Source organism: Dermacentor albipictus, chromosome 1, assembly GCF_038994185.2.
Source record: "Dermacentor albipictus isolate Rhodes 1998 colony chromosome 1, USDA_Dalb.pri_finalv2, whole genome shotgun sequence".
NCBI classification, from domain to species: domain Eukaryota; kingdom Metazoa; phylum Arthropoda; class Arachnida; order Ixodida; family Ixodidae; genus Dermacentor; species Dermacentor albipictus.
The window spans coordinates 113,794,926-113,809,365 of NC_091821.1; the positions used below are offsets into that span (position 1 = coordinate 113,794,926).

The 14,440-nt window shown below is 44.9% G+C and overlaps 1 protein-coding gene and 1 long non-coding RNA gene across 8 annotated transcripts in view; one reads left to right on the plus strand and one right to left on the minus strand.

Annotated features, from left to right (window-relative positions):
- The window catches only part of LOC139049454 (tachykinin-like peptides receptor 99D), an 880,050-nt gene that overhangs the window by 512,603 nt on the left and 353,007 nt on the right, over positions 1 to 14,440 (minus strand). The window lies entirely within an intron of this gene.
- LOC135896169 (uncharacterized) lies at positions 1,967 to 5,747 on the plus strand. Its single transcript, XR_010562615.1, has 5 exons — positions 1,967 to 2,018; positions 2,348 to 2,590; positions 4,205 to 4,370; positions 5,315 to 5,430; positions 5,611 to 5,747. It is a non-coding gene; the product is annotated as an uncharacterized lncRNA (long non-coding RNA).

The following is a 14,440-nucleotide window of genomic DNA, read 5'->3' on the forward strand; positions in this document are numbered from 1 at the left end:
AGGAAACTGAAGTGCCGAGAATGTGGCTATACTTGGCGCACTTCTTCAGTTGTCGCGTTGTTTTCCGTCAAACTAATTCTATCGACAATCTCTGGACCTGCCCGCCGCGGTGGCTTAGCGGCTATGGTGTTGCGCTGCTAAACACGAGGTCGCGAGATCAAACTTTGGCCGCGACTGTCGTATGTCGATGGAGACGAAATGCAATAACGCTCGTGTCCCAGGCAATGGGACACGTTAAAGATCCCATGGTGGTCAAACTCAATCCGAAGTCCCCCACTACGGCGTTGCCTCATAATCAAATCGTGGCTTTGGCACGTAAAACCCCAGAATTCAAATCACTTCAATCTTTGGACCTTCGAAAAGTCGCCAATAACAAGAGATTGGCAGACAAACTCAAATGCATACCTTCTCCTGTTGGCCTTTCCGCAAATGAAAAAAAAAGAAAGGTCTCTATGGCACGTGCAGCGTTATCAATCCGCAAAAAGGACAATACCTAAAAATTCCCAATTAGCAGAGGAGGACATTCGTCGTCATTTTAGATATCGCCACATGAGCGCTGCGTGATCTTTTCCGAATCAGAACCTGCTCGGCGTGCACGGCAGCTTGGGCATTTAAGACTGTGAGCACGTCTTCTCCACTCTGTAAAGAATGCGGAGAGATGGGCGACGCGGAGCACTTAATATGATCTTGCCTGCGTTACGCTACGGATCGAAACATTCTACTTGACGCCATGAGAAGAGGTTTGCCACACGATTGTGCACAACGTCTGCTGCTTCCGGAAGGTCACCATATGATGCGAAGAGAGGCACTACGCCTTCTTGCATTTCTTAGGAACAGTGGACTTTGAGTCATGCGGTGACATACTGTATATCCAGAGAGAAGCGTTACGGGCGGAGCGATTGCCGGTCCCGTCTGCCAGGCTAAAACCGTCTGTAACACCTCCACCACCACCGACGGAGTCTCTGCTTGCAGTATTTAGAAAGTTGGGTTGACGTGCCGTAGCAGCAGCCTTCCTCCTCGACCTCGTAGGACTCGAGCAGCGAAGCTTGGGTTATTTATCATGTTGGCGCTTTGTACGCGTGGGCTCCAGGTGCTGCACCACATTTAAGACAGTCGTTCTCGAGGACTTAAACTAAGAGTGCTAAGGTAGAAATAGGACAAACGAACACATGGTGCAGCCTCCCTTCTTTCTTTTGTACAATATTTACCTTGTGTTTAATCGTGCCCAACCAAGTAGACGAAACCTATACCTCACTTTAGATATATACAATTAGAGCTACGCTCTTAATTAACGCGCGGTCACGTGCGTGCGCGATAGTAAGTAGGTATGAGGACTCTAAATTTCCGTGTTGATTCTCCCTTCAGAGCGTCACGTCTCCGCATTCTCTCAGCAGGCTCTTCATGGTGACCCAGAATTTTCGGAACGACACCTGTTTGGAGATCTGCGCACCAAACTTGCCATAAAAACACACTCCGCTTACTTTTCACCGCGAATCTACCTATGGCTAGGATACCTGGGTTTCTTCGTGGCATAATGTCGACAGGAAACAGTCATCTATGGCTTATACCCCCAGATGCAATGGCTCATACCCCCGTAAGGCAGAGGCTACAAGCAGTCAGCAATGCAAAGCGAACAGTACATACATTCTTAGGAATCACGCATCCAACATACACACTGTAAAAAATTTCGTTTTTTTTACGGCAGATATGCCGTAAAATATGCCAAATCTATACCGTAAATTAGAAAGCAGCACCGCCACTGTTAAAAAGCTTCGAGAGCTTGGAGAGGGACGAAGAGAGAGGAGTTTAGAGAGAAGAAGGACGAGCTGCGCGGATGCTCATTGGCGCGCCGGCCGTTCGCGGCGCGCGAAACGCGCATGCGCTAAGGTATTAGCGTGCGCTGTAGAACGCAAGACGCACGCTACAGCAACTTCGGCCGTCCCGGCGCCGCGGCTTTGGAGCCAAGTGGAAATCGTACAAGTGCACACAAAGAACGGTTGGTCGCCTTGTAAGTGCAGGTAGGTCGAGTCATTATGCACGGGTCAATGGTGTTCTGCGAAGCGTATGCGATCTTGTTTGAGTGTTGAGCTAGCGGTTGAGCTTGCCAAGTCTGCGGTGTCGCCTGCGGAACGCTTCCGCGCCACTCTTCGGCTTCGCCATGTTGGCTTTCTCCCGCTTTTGATTTAAACGGGTTTGGCGCATTCATTGGCGTGGGCACGTGGTACTGCTGTTGCGAATTGTTCGCTATCCAGTCTGAGGACTGCACGTGATGCAGTGCTCTTCGTCACTTTTGCATGCTTTCGTGAGCCCGCTGCCGCCTTTGTTTGTTGTGAGCGTTGTGGCCTAGTTCGCGGCGCGGCGGCGGAAGCGGGGGTTGCAGCGCCATTGGGGAAGTCGAGGTGGTTCACGTTGCGGCTTCCTCAACTATGTTTCTCTTCTCCGCCCGTCACCGCAGGAACTCTGGACGTTCTCTCTTTGGTGTGCTCGCATGCCACGGACTGTGTGCGACGCATTTGCAGCCATGTCTCATTGTAAGACAGGTTGATTTGATTTGAGGACGCACCGCTTTCTTCCTGCATAATCGCAGCAGGTACGTGCATTCAACGTATATTTGGCATTTCGTTGACGATAAATGGTGCCAAAAAGCTTGAATTTTTATTGGATAAAGAAGTTGTAATGTAGCACCCGTATAGCCCAGAGTGTTTTGATGATTTACCTTAAGGAATTACATGACGCACTTGCAGTTATGGGCTGTCCTATTACACTGCCATGCTACAGAAAGTAGGCAGTAGTGATGATTGCACCGTTGTACAGGCCTCTTTTATTTACGGAACGGCAGACCAACAAAATGTGGAGTTCACAGTCTAGTTATCGAGAAAAGAAGTCAATATAATGCGAAATGAACGTTAAGACGGTGTAATAAACTAAAATATGTAACTTTTGTTCTCGGTTTTGCACCAAGTATAGTGATCGGAGAATTAGGGCTAGTTATTGTTTTAGACTGGCACATTTTTGGAAATATCTAACGCAAGCAGCTAGTTCGAAATATTTGGCTAGAAATGTTGGTGCCAAGTACATCAGCAATGCATATGGTTCTACAACTGAGACCTCCATATACAAGGGTTTACAAACCAATATGGAATGTTGGTATACTTGAAGCCGATATTTCAGGGCAAGTGTTTTAAACCGCTTGCTCTCTCTCTTGAATTTTACAAATATTGACTTGCAATAAACATTCACTGGAACCATTTCTATAATTTCCACATACGCCGTGAAACCTGTGATGAAAAATATAACTAATGACTTCCTGTGAATATCCTATGCTGCCAGTATGTTAGTGTCTCATTATGTTAACGACAGAGCTTACTACTCAACAGCGAAAATTAATATTTAATACTCGGTTTTCTCAGGACAGTTCAGCAACAAAAATGCAGCCAATATGTGTTATTATTCCCTTTAAACTGTGATCTTCGTGTGCACCATGTAGGGAAGTATGAGCATGCTATATAGTTAATTTCACTGAAAACAAGTGAAAGAGCATACATTTGATCACTGAGCCTGTTGCTTTTGCAATATGCAAAATTTTTGTTCCTGAATTGCAGTTTTAATGTTCTTCCACATGCTTTATATAGCAGTTCCATGGGTTACGCAGTCTGCCAACTACATGGAGATAACCTTAATATTCAGTTCATTTTCTGGTTGCTTTCTGTTATTCAGTATGATGCCAGAGAGCCAGTATCTGCATTTTTCATGTGCCAGCAGTCTTCACAAGTAACTGTATAGCAATGGCTTGTACACCGCTAACTGTATGCAATTGAGTCATAGTCAAGTATTAAAAAAATCGGGTCAAATTTGTCGCAAATTTATGTCTTTGAATGGGTATGCCTATGGTACACGCTCTTTTTGTTCGAGGATGCCTATAGTTTCACTTCTCTTTATTTAAATACTCTTGATAACTTGGTCCAAAATAGTTTTCAAAGGCCATTTATAGTTTCTTTTTTGCAACACCATTTTGTGGTTGAAAGAAAGCTAAATACCTGCTGGTTTAGGAACAAGTGGCACACAACACTCAGTGAAAATTAGAAAGTGCCCTAGAACGTAACTTTTGGAATGCATATACTTTGCATACGACTGGTAAAGAACAGTTGATGCAGCAGTCAGTCCTATCATGTAAAAGTGACAAGTACTCTTTTCATTTTGTTAGGTGATGACATCTGGATGCCTGAAGAGTACCTATTGCTTGTTGATGGCCATGTTGTGGCAGCAGCAAAGATGTTCAAGCAAGCATTCTGCATGCTGTTTGCAGCTTACTTCTGCTTCCACATTTGTTATGCAGAGAAGGCGTCATGCACACTTGAATTCATACAAAGGTATATTTTATTTTCTGTTTATGCTTGTATTTGTTTTGCATCGTGCGCATTAATAGCATATAGTATACTGGCCTTAAAAGAACGAAACTGTATACAAGCACCTTTAACAGTGCTGTGGATATTGTAAATTCAGTGTCCGAGCTTGATAAAAGAAATTGACGGTAGTTGGCAGCAAGAACCAGCAGACATTGCTTCTGTGTAATCAAAAATAACACTGGACGATTTGAAGCTTAGTCCACTTTTTTCAGCTTCATAGTACACGTCTGTAAAGCTGAAAAATGTTGAGGCCTAAGTTTCAAATTACACAAAAGTAATGAGTTCCGGTTCCTGCTGCGAGCTACCATCAATTATTGGAGTTAATTGGAAGGTCAAGCTGCTCCCATATTTAGAGCAGCGAAATTTATATTCAGTTTGCAAGCCCCCAAGGTAATAAGCAGGTCTAAAATATCCATAGGTAAAATGTGTTCACATTAAAGAAAAAAAGCACTTTAGAGATTTGTTGCACCTAAAAGCAAAACCCATCTGTGGCTTTTTTCTATGATGAAAGTCAGTCAGACCTCCCACGTGCACCTTACACCAGATGCACCTGTATGATAAAAGTCAAAAGTCACATCTCCTGGGTATTAGGTGGAGAAACGGTGCACGAAAATCGGGGACAAGACGAGAAGTACACAGCAGGCTTTGTCGGTTACTAGATTTTTTTTGCGCTGTTTCCTATTCAACTTTCTCATAAAACAACTTGTCCAACTTTGAATCCTTTCGTAGGCTGGTGTTCTTTAAAACAAGAAAATTGTATTATTTGTATGTCATGCTTGAAATCAGCGTGAGCTGTGGCATTAAAAATATTCCAGGTTATCCGAATCATTTCTTTAATTCCGTTATATATAGGCTTTATTGCAATTATGCCTGCCTTCTCTTTAATGGAGGGGTGGGGCGGCATTTAGGGCATTTTCGGCATAAACCCAGACCGTGGACGGAAGGGCAAAAAAGGAAATGTGGCGGTCAGCAAGAAAGTTCTTGCCTTGGTGCAGCCATTACTGAGTGTGAATGGAATGTCTAGGTAAGTCTGCCCCATGTACCTGCCTTCTCTGTTTTGTGCTAACTTTGAAAATATGTTATAAGTCGTTCTACCTTTCATAAAATGCAAACTACTCTTTTCAAGAGCACTCACATTCTGTGTAAGCACCTCTTTATAGCATTTGGAAGCCTACTGAGTCATTCTTTTTACTTTGCCCCACAGCATGAACTAGTTGACCACACGCAGGGATACTTTTCCGTCTGCCAAGCAGCCCAGAACCTTTCAATGCGAACTACAGAAATGGTTCCCTTTCACCAAGTCATCTACACAAGAAGTTATTTTAAAGCTACGTGAAGTGCAATAAAGTGTTTTGAAATATTTGTTGTTCATTATAAAACATCACTGGATGTTTTCCAGTGTAAAATTTTCATCCTGTATCAGTGGCGTTTCAAAAAGTGAGCTGGCCATTACAATAAGCAAAGCTCCTCGCTTACTTTATTTGTATTTGTTACGTTGACAGCGCTAATATTTTGTAGTGATGCCTTTTCTGATTCTGTACTTTTTCGGGCGTTTCGTGCTTAGGCAGTGGTCAGAGCGACGGTGTGCCCTCATAATCAATAGGATCAGACAGCCATTTGTGGTGGAATATAAGAATACCAAAGAAAAGGGCATCGCTACAAAATAGTGGCCAGGAGTATGGTGCCCCTAATTACCTGCAAATTACTGGCAGCTGTCTCAGTATATTGCATATTTTCTCTGATGCGGTATTTGCACTGCATTGGTGCTTAGTTGTGTTGCAGCCTATTTCAGCTTCAGTCGGTAAGTGCGATATGTCTTCTTGCAGAAAGGGGAGAGTTCCGCATCCCGACTACCCTGACTAGAACATTCAGATTTGGAACAGTCAGACCGCGTGAAACAAGCGATTAAAAGTACAGTACGCAAATATATTGTTTTTAAGGGATAGTATGTTCAATATTGAAATTAAAGATGCAGTTGTGCAGCGTCTAGCTTCATTTTCGCCGGCGGAATTGATGCCGTAACGGTGGTATTTAATAGCAAAGTAAAACAACTGACGAGTGATTTTCAGGAGGAACTGTAAAATTTACTGACGGCACCCGTAAAGAAATTACGGGTCTGCGTTATTTTTACGGGAAAGGTGTGAGTTTCACAAGCAAGGCCCGTGACTAAGAATAACTGAGATCCGTAATTTTTACGGGAACAAGTTGGCAGCCAAAACTGACGGTCGAATTCCCGTAAAAACAACGGACGATTTTTTACAGTGCAGAATAGCATACGTTTCAATAAAGAACAAGCTCAATACAAGCATCAAAACCACATAATTGATGAGAAGGCGCTCGTGCGCCTTACACGCAATGCGAAGCACGTAGCACAAATAATTATTGATGCGCAAACTGCCGAGGCGACGGCAGCTGAACTGAATCATACGAAGCAGGGAGTGACGTAACTACACTTTCGTACGTAAAAGAACAACCCGCCTAGCAGCTGATTTGTGTTGTGGCAGAGCTGTGGGAAGGACTTTCAAGTGAGGACTCCTGAATAGCCGCTCGCATACGAGTCGCGGCGAGTTCCCCTTCTCTTTGGTCCACTCTCCGTAGGTGCCCGAAGTAGCGGCGCAAGCAAAGTCGCAGGCCGTCGAAACGGGTTAGGCCAATAACTAAGCGAAGTGCATGTGACTGTTGCCACTTGAACAAGTTCAACCTACGCTGCAATGGGTGCTCGTTCTAGTGGTCGCTTACAGCTTCGCTGTCCAACCACTTTCACAGCGTCGATTGGAGACCCTTTCTTAAAGAGAGGCTATTTTATGCATTGAAGCACAGAAGTAGCTGGAACGCTATGTATTTCTTTCCACACTATGGGAAATGATAACTCAGAACTGGTGCCATCCTGGAAACATTTCAAGTGGATATTTCTTGCAAGCTCAGCGGCTACAATTCATAAATTGCAATATGTACCGTAAGCAACTTATTAAGAACCTAATTGATGAATTTTTGTTAATTAGCTGGATATGTGTTTTAAGTTCGCGTTCTAGTAATGTCCGCCTCTTCGACTAATCCAGCTCATGGACGAGATTTTTGCTATCTGCCACAATTTTTAAAAATTGCATAAACTTAAAAATGATCACCCTGTATATGGTCATGGGGAAGGTAGGAAGACGACAGCCAGCTTGACCAGATTGTACAGTCCAGTTTATTTCCACGGAGAGGAACGAACAAGGAAGTTGCAGTACCAAGGAAACTCTGAAAACAACAACTGCAACACTGAATGGTATTTTGTTAGGTTTCACAACGGCATATAGGCAGCATGCATGAGTACTATAATACTCAATAGCTTTTATTTAACGACATCTTTATGAAAAGATACTTTCATCCCTTCCAGTCATGTAAGGCCTAGTATTAGGGGGAGTTTCAGCTCAGGAGCTCCTGTCTAATTCCTCAGCAACCACTGCACCGATTTTAATGAGGTTTCTAGCATTGAAATGAAAGAATTTAAAAGCTAATGACTGTCAGAAACAGGTTTTCACTGACGCCGCCAGTCTTATGCTTAATTGGCAAAAATCACAAACATTCAGAAAACTAAACTTTCATGTTTAGGACTCTATAGCTCCTCAATAAAAGTTACATCAAGATTCTGTAAAACCGAAATAATAATATATCGAATGCGGGTAAAATTGATAAGCAAAATATGTTTTGCAAAATCATATTAAAAATTCTGAAAGTCTCAAGTAACTCGTTAATTAGTAAATATAACATTTGTGCGCTCTATATTCTCTAACAAATGCAGTTTACAGAACTGCGACATATGTTTTGGTGCAGAATTGCTGATTTGTAAACTTCCTGGTTCACTTTCTTTTCAAACTGGCCAATATTTTAGAATTGCTATAAAAAATTTCAAGCTCCAAATACAAAAAAAGTCTGCTGCCTACAGTCATCATAATTTAGCTTTCTCTCTCGCACTGCAAATTTCATTCAAATCGGTCCAGCGTTTGCTTCATCAAAGCACGTCAGCGTTTTACATGTATTTGAATAGGGAAATTGGACTTTGCTCCAAACTAAAGCTTCCTCTTAGGCCTGAACATTCGATATTACACGACGAGATGTAATTTCGGAGTCCTGTACTGCACTGCACTGCATTCTGCCATCCTCATCTCGTGGCCTAACAAACGCGTGCGCTAAAAAGCTCGCTCAGACATCAAGATGCGCAATGGACCCTCTAAGTATATACGCTTGCCAGATATTTCGGGATGCGTTATTTAAAGGTTGGGCCACCGTACCTGCACTCCGGCGTCTCAAGTGGCTACTAAATACGGGCACAATATTTATTGCAGCTTTACTTGCGAAGAGAAAATAGAACTACCATGCAGTGGGCTGCGCCATGCCAGTCCCACACAGACCCTGCTATGCAAATCAGTAAACGAGGCAAAAGATTAAAAAGAATGAAGAAGGAAGTACACGCGCAAACGAAGGGAAGCGCATAGCACCATCATGATCAATCACGTTAGGCCGTTTATATATATATAAACGTATCGAAACGGTAACCTTTACGGAGAAGCGCTCTACATTTCCTTGCCAGCTCGTTCCCTCCGTATGCAAATAAGCTGCAAATACCCTTGCTGTTTGCCCCGTTTCATTCCCCAGAGCTTCCTTAAGTGCGTGGTGTCTGCATGGCTGAGAGGGAACTTGCCAGAAGAATCTCGAAGGTTCTTATTGCATGCTGCATTCAAAGGCACGCAGTAACACCACAATGGCGTTGGAGATTACATTGAAATTCAAATTATTCGTTGAAAGCATCCGCTGTCGTTGATGGTCAGGAACATCGGTCGATGCGTGTCTGCGGATGAAAATAAAGCCTTAAATGGCGTCATTCATTCCCCGACTTAGTATTCAGCGGCTGAACTTATAATTTTCAGCTTATCTAACCACGAAAAAGCACGGAGCCATCATCTGCGTTCCTCGCTGTCAACGACAATTAAGTAAGAGACCAGACATATGGCAGCGCGTCGCCTCGGAGAAACCCATTTCTATACACTCGTAATGAGTATGAGCACGCTTGAAGGAGGGTGACAAAGAATCTTTGTCCATTTTCATTTCTTAAAGACATGCAGAAACAGCCAGCCGCATGCAAAAAAAAAGGGGGGGGGGGAACTGAAGGGAAGGACAGGCTTCCTCTTGTGCGTCGCACCGTCAGCGAACTTGGCGTCGTGTTTGCCACGTGGCGCGACTCTAATCATGGCAAAACTGGGAGAGCCTGCGGGCATATTTTCAGTCTTAGCGGTGACGTAATCACACAATGGTACAAGGTGTCCGCCCGTCTCGCGCTTTCTCACCGTTGCATGGATTGCTGGCTGTACAGCCGCACTGACGGGAGGACAGTTTGCCGGAGGAAGAGGAGGGGTGACCCCGACCAACTGCAACTAGGGACGAACGCAAAGCGCAGAAGAGCATTTTAATTGAAGCCCGCCCGAGGGCACTGACGGCATCTTGGGAACTGCGCAGCGGTCGCTGTGTGATTGGGGAAAGCGCCGCGTGGGCAGATCCCGACCGGCCGCCGCCCCTGTACACACACCGCGGTGCCATTAGGCGGCGGGAGACCCCCGTGACGCTCCCGCCGACAGTTCCTATTTGTCTTTACCCACCGCCGCCGCCGCCACAGATCTCTAAATGGCCTGACGTCCGTCGGAGGAAAATATACTGTTCGCTCGTTTCCTTGATTGGTCGCTCTTCGTGGCGCTTCGAGACGGCAGGGCTTGCGCGCGCTGCGACAACCTTAAAAGCGCGTTCTCGCGCGTTTGCGGCGATTAGAGCACAGTCTAGTTACGACCGAGGATGTAGCTCTGGAGAAACAGCGCGAACAAAGAGAAGCCATCGACCGTTTGTATCCCTTTCCCGTGGAGTTTCAAACATGGCCTCCAACGCGCGGCAGTCTTCACCGGTGCTGGCCACCGCTTTCGTCATAGCGAGACATGACCGAAGCAACATCATGAAACAGAAGTAGCAGCTAATAAACGTTGGTATATCCCAGCCAGAAAGTGAAACGTAAACCCGCAATCTTTTGTGTGCGCAAAGTTAGGGGACGGAAACCGCTGGTCTTACAAGAGAACGCAAAAAGTTATACAAGATAACGCAAGCTGGGCGTGGCGCTTTGCATATACGCAAAGGTCCCTTTGGGTACCCAAAGTCGTTTGCGTAAAATAAAATCTAAAACTCCCTAATGGCTTACCTGCACCGAGAACACTACAGCCAGTCAGAAAAAAAAAACAATAGAAAATACAAACAAACAATCAGTTCGCCAAACTTGACGGGCTTTGCTTCTCGCTGCATGAAACTCGAATCCCCCCCCCCCCCGCCCTTTGAAAGTGCAAAGGTTATATTGATTGGATTCTTTGTTTCATCTGCGAAAGTCCACACAAATTTCGCAGTGATTTTTACTCTGATGTGTTCTCGTTACTATACTTTTATCTGTTGTGGCCCTCGGAAGCGAAATGATGCCACAGACACCGTACATTCGCAACCACTAAACCATGCAACCAGATAACTATGACGATCGCATGGCCACTGAAATTGCAGGAAAGTGGCTCTCATTTTACTTTTCCTAATTGACACCAAACCATTCATTTAATAAACGCGCACCGTGTCTTTCCCAAGCTCAGTTATATTTACGTAAAACAGCCGTGTTCAGTAAAGAGTTGTTGCTCCTGACCTGCCAGAGTTCGAGTGTTTCGTATATTGTTGCTCATATTTTAGTGCAGACTTTCCAGCAGTCTAAAGGAAGCGCAAATGTGAGAGGAGAAAACCAGAAGGGGGTTAATCAGTGTAACTGCCTCGAAAGGAACATTCAGGCGAGGAACTATCATTCCCCACTTATAGTTCGCGGTGAAAGAGGTATCAGGGACGAACACTGGGGTGGACAAAAAGAAAGGAAAAAAGGAAGAAAAGCGCTTGTACAGAAACCATGGACGATGATTGTGAATGTAAGCGAATAGCATTCGACAAAGTTGCTCACATTCGTCTTAACATGAAATTTGCAAATCTTGATATAAAGAGGAATGTCCTCAACTGGATCGTTAATTTTTTAACTAACCGACACCAGTTTGTTTCTGCCAATGGATATTGTTCTGCACTAACCCGTGCAAAATCTGGTGTGCCGCAAGGTTCTGTGTTTGGGTCGATTCTCTTCTTTATTTATATTAATGGCATAAGCAGCAACCTTACTTCTACTATTAGACTATTTGCCTATGACTGTGTTATCTACAGAAAGATATCTGACCCTTCTGATACTAGTGCCTTGCAGTCCGATCTTGACGAAATCGCTAAGTGGTGTGAACAACGGCAGATGGTGATTAATGTTTACAAAATAAAAGCTGTTACATTTACCACGGCTAAGCTCACTGTGTCCTCCTTTTATTCTATCAATAACGTGGCCATTGAGAAAGCTCCTGCAGTAAAATGTTTGGGCGTTCATATTTCTCCAGACCTGACATGGAATAAACACATTGATTACATCACCACCAAAGCATCGAAGACCCTGGGTTTTACTAGGCGTCACTTACAGTCCGCAAATGAGGAAACCAAACTACTAGCATACGAGTTTTACACATACACGAGTTTTACACGAGTTTTACACATAGAGCGAACAAAAAAGCGTCAAGTGTTCCGGAAATGTCATGATGTTTTACTTCCGCGAAGTAGAAGGCGTGGATAACACGCTTAAGTTAACCGATCAACAGTGGGGGAACAAAGGAAGTCTCAGCCCGGCATCAACATTTCGATAAAGGATCTTCATCAGTGGCTGCAACTTCTGCGGCAGCAAGGCAGCACCTAAGCAATTAAAGAAAAACGACGCACGACCTGCCGATATTTGGCAGAGCGTTCACAACTTCAGATTTGTCATTTTTACCTTCCGCGCATTGTTCACTTTGAGCGACAGTCTGAAAGCCGCGCATCTCACTGCGGTTCAAGGGAAAGGAACAGAATGCGGGGGGGGGGGGGGGGGGGGATGACCTCAAAGGCTTGAGAGGTACAACAGCGCCAAAGACACATAAATGTTTGAACGATGTATGAAAGCACGCTCGTGAAGAAGAAATGAAAATGAGCGAGTCAACAGCGCCCTGCCGTGTGCTATTGCGCTCCGGTCCGTCGGAGCGCACAGGGAGACGGCTCATAACTCGCGCGCGGGGTCGGCCAATATGAGACCTGCCAGGCCACCGGCGGAGGCGGTAGCCAGCCAGGCGGCTCGTCAGGCCTGAGAGAAACTGACATGTGAGCGACCGGGGCGCCGTGCATCGTAGGGCAGCGCGGCAAGGGAGCAATCGGCCAGTCCGCTAATATCGCCTCCACTTTGCCATGAGCCGACACACGCGTTCCGGCTCCGTGGATGGTGCCGATACGCCGGAGAGCTTACTCGTTCTTCTGGCTCTGACCCTATACATCAGTGGCGCTATCAGCCTAAATTGACGCGTTAGCAAATCAAAATAATCCCAGCCACGCTTTTACGTTTTCACATTCGCAAATACGCGCGCAGGTATCGTTAGCGTCACGTTCGGATGTATGGCAAGTATCACCGTGATTCAGGCTGGGACGTGTAATTTACGGGCGGTTCAGTGGTTGACTTTAAGCAGCCATTGACAATAACAGTTCACTGCTTCATTCTTTTTTTTAACCTTCGTGTTTGAATTTTCGGCGGTATTGCGATACCGACGTGCTATATAGACATAGATATTGATATAGAACTGAGGCTATATAGATAGATACAAGCCTTAGATAGCAGATGTTTTCAGCGGTAATGTCCCGCCTAATAAATGTGCGACCGTACGTTCAGTTCAATTTTCAGGAGAAACTGGCAAACATAGACAAAGAATAAAAATATTAAATTCAGGCTCCGCACGGATGACTAACTGATCGAAATTGTACTCTATCCTCCTTCGTTTCCTCTGAGTTACCTTCAACTACCTATTAAAGTGAACCCACCTCTTGTCCGCTCCTGAGGACTATGTCAGTCATGGTAAAAAGCGATCAGGCATAACTTCGCCGCCACGACCGATTTAATCTGCTTCATCCGCCAGAAAAAATCTGTACTGTGGACTATATACCTGCGCAACTTGAATCTCCGCCTCTTCGTCCATCGCACCTGTTGCACTCCGGAAGATTACGCGTGTTCCAAGGAATTTTGTGAGCCATAAACAGGGCTAACTGCACGAGCCTGCGACATAAAGTTCGGAAACACGCCAACACCTTTATTTTTAGGCTCACTGCCCGCCTCCTCCATGTGTGCGCATACATGCCGTTTAATGACTCAGAGTCGTCCTGGCACGCGGGAACACAACGGAATTGGATAGCATATACCACGCCTCCAAAGAAAAAATTCTTGACACCTGTACCCCTGTACCTATGATCCGGCACCCAGTCATACACTGAGCGCATGCTGCAGTTTCATAAGGCGCTCAGTTGGGCCTGGAAGATCTTAGTGTTAACTATAGGAGCGCGACACAGGAGAAAGGATGGCCTTATATCCGTGTGGCGATTCCTCTGTTCTGTGTCGTGCAATTTATTTCCCTTCTGGACAGTGCTGTGTGTAACGCACATGAGTGAATTGTCGGTATTACCTCGTATTGTGCGTAGTGAATACCGTTCAGACCTTCTCTCTCTCATTGTTATCGTGCGTAACATTTGTTTCAAGTTTGTGTGCTACATATTTGTATCCGTGTGCACGCATGTGTTCATTCACTTCTGTAAATCTGGATATTTTGAATTTACAAGCTGTATTCAGCCCCTCAGAATTCCGTGCTCATTTTTTTGTGCTCTTCTTGCTAGATTGTTGCATTACTATTCTATAGTTCAACCCTCCCTCCTGAGTGAAACAGAGCATCTAAATTCATTGACGCGTTACCCAGTCTAATGTTCTTCGAAGAATTCATTTCAAATGCAGAAAACAGACGGTAACACCCCTTTCCTAAACTTCAGTGCGCTTCTTCACGTTTAGTTTCTACATTGTGTGCATGTTTGATTTTGCCTTAACCTTCTCAGCTTAAAAGCAG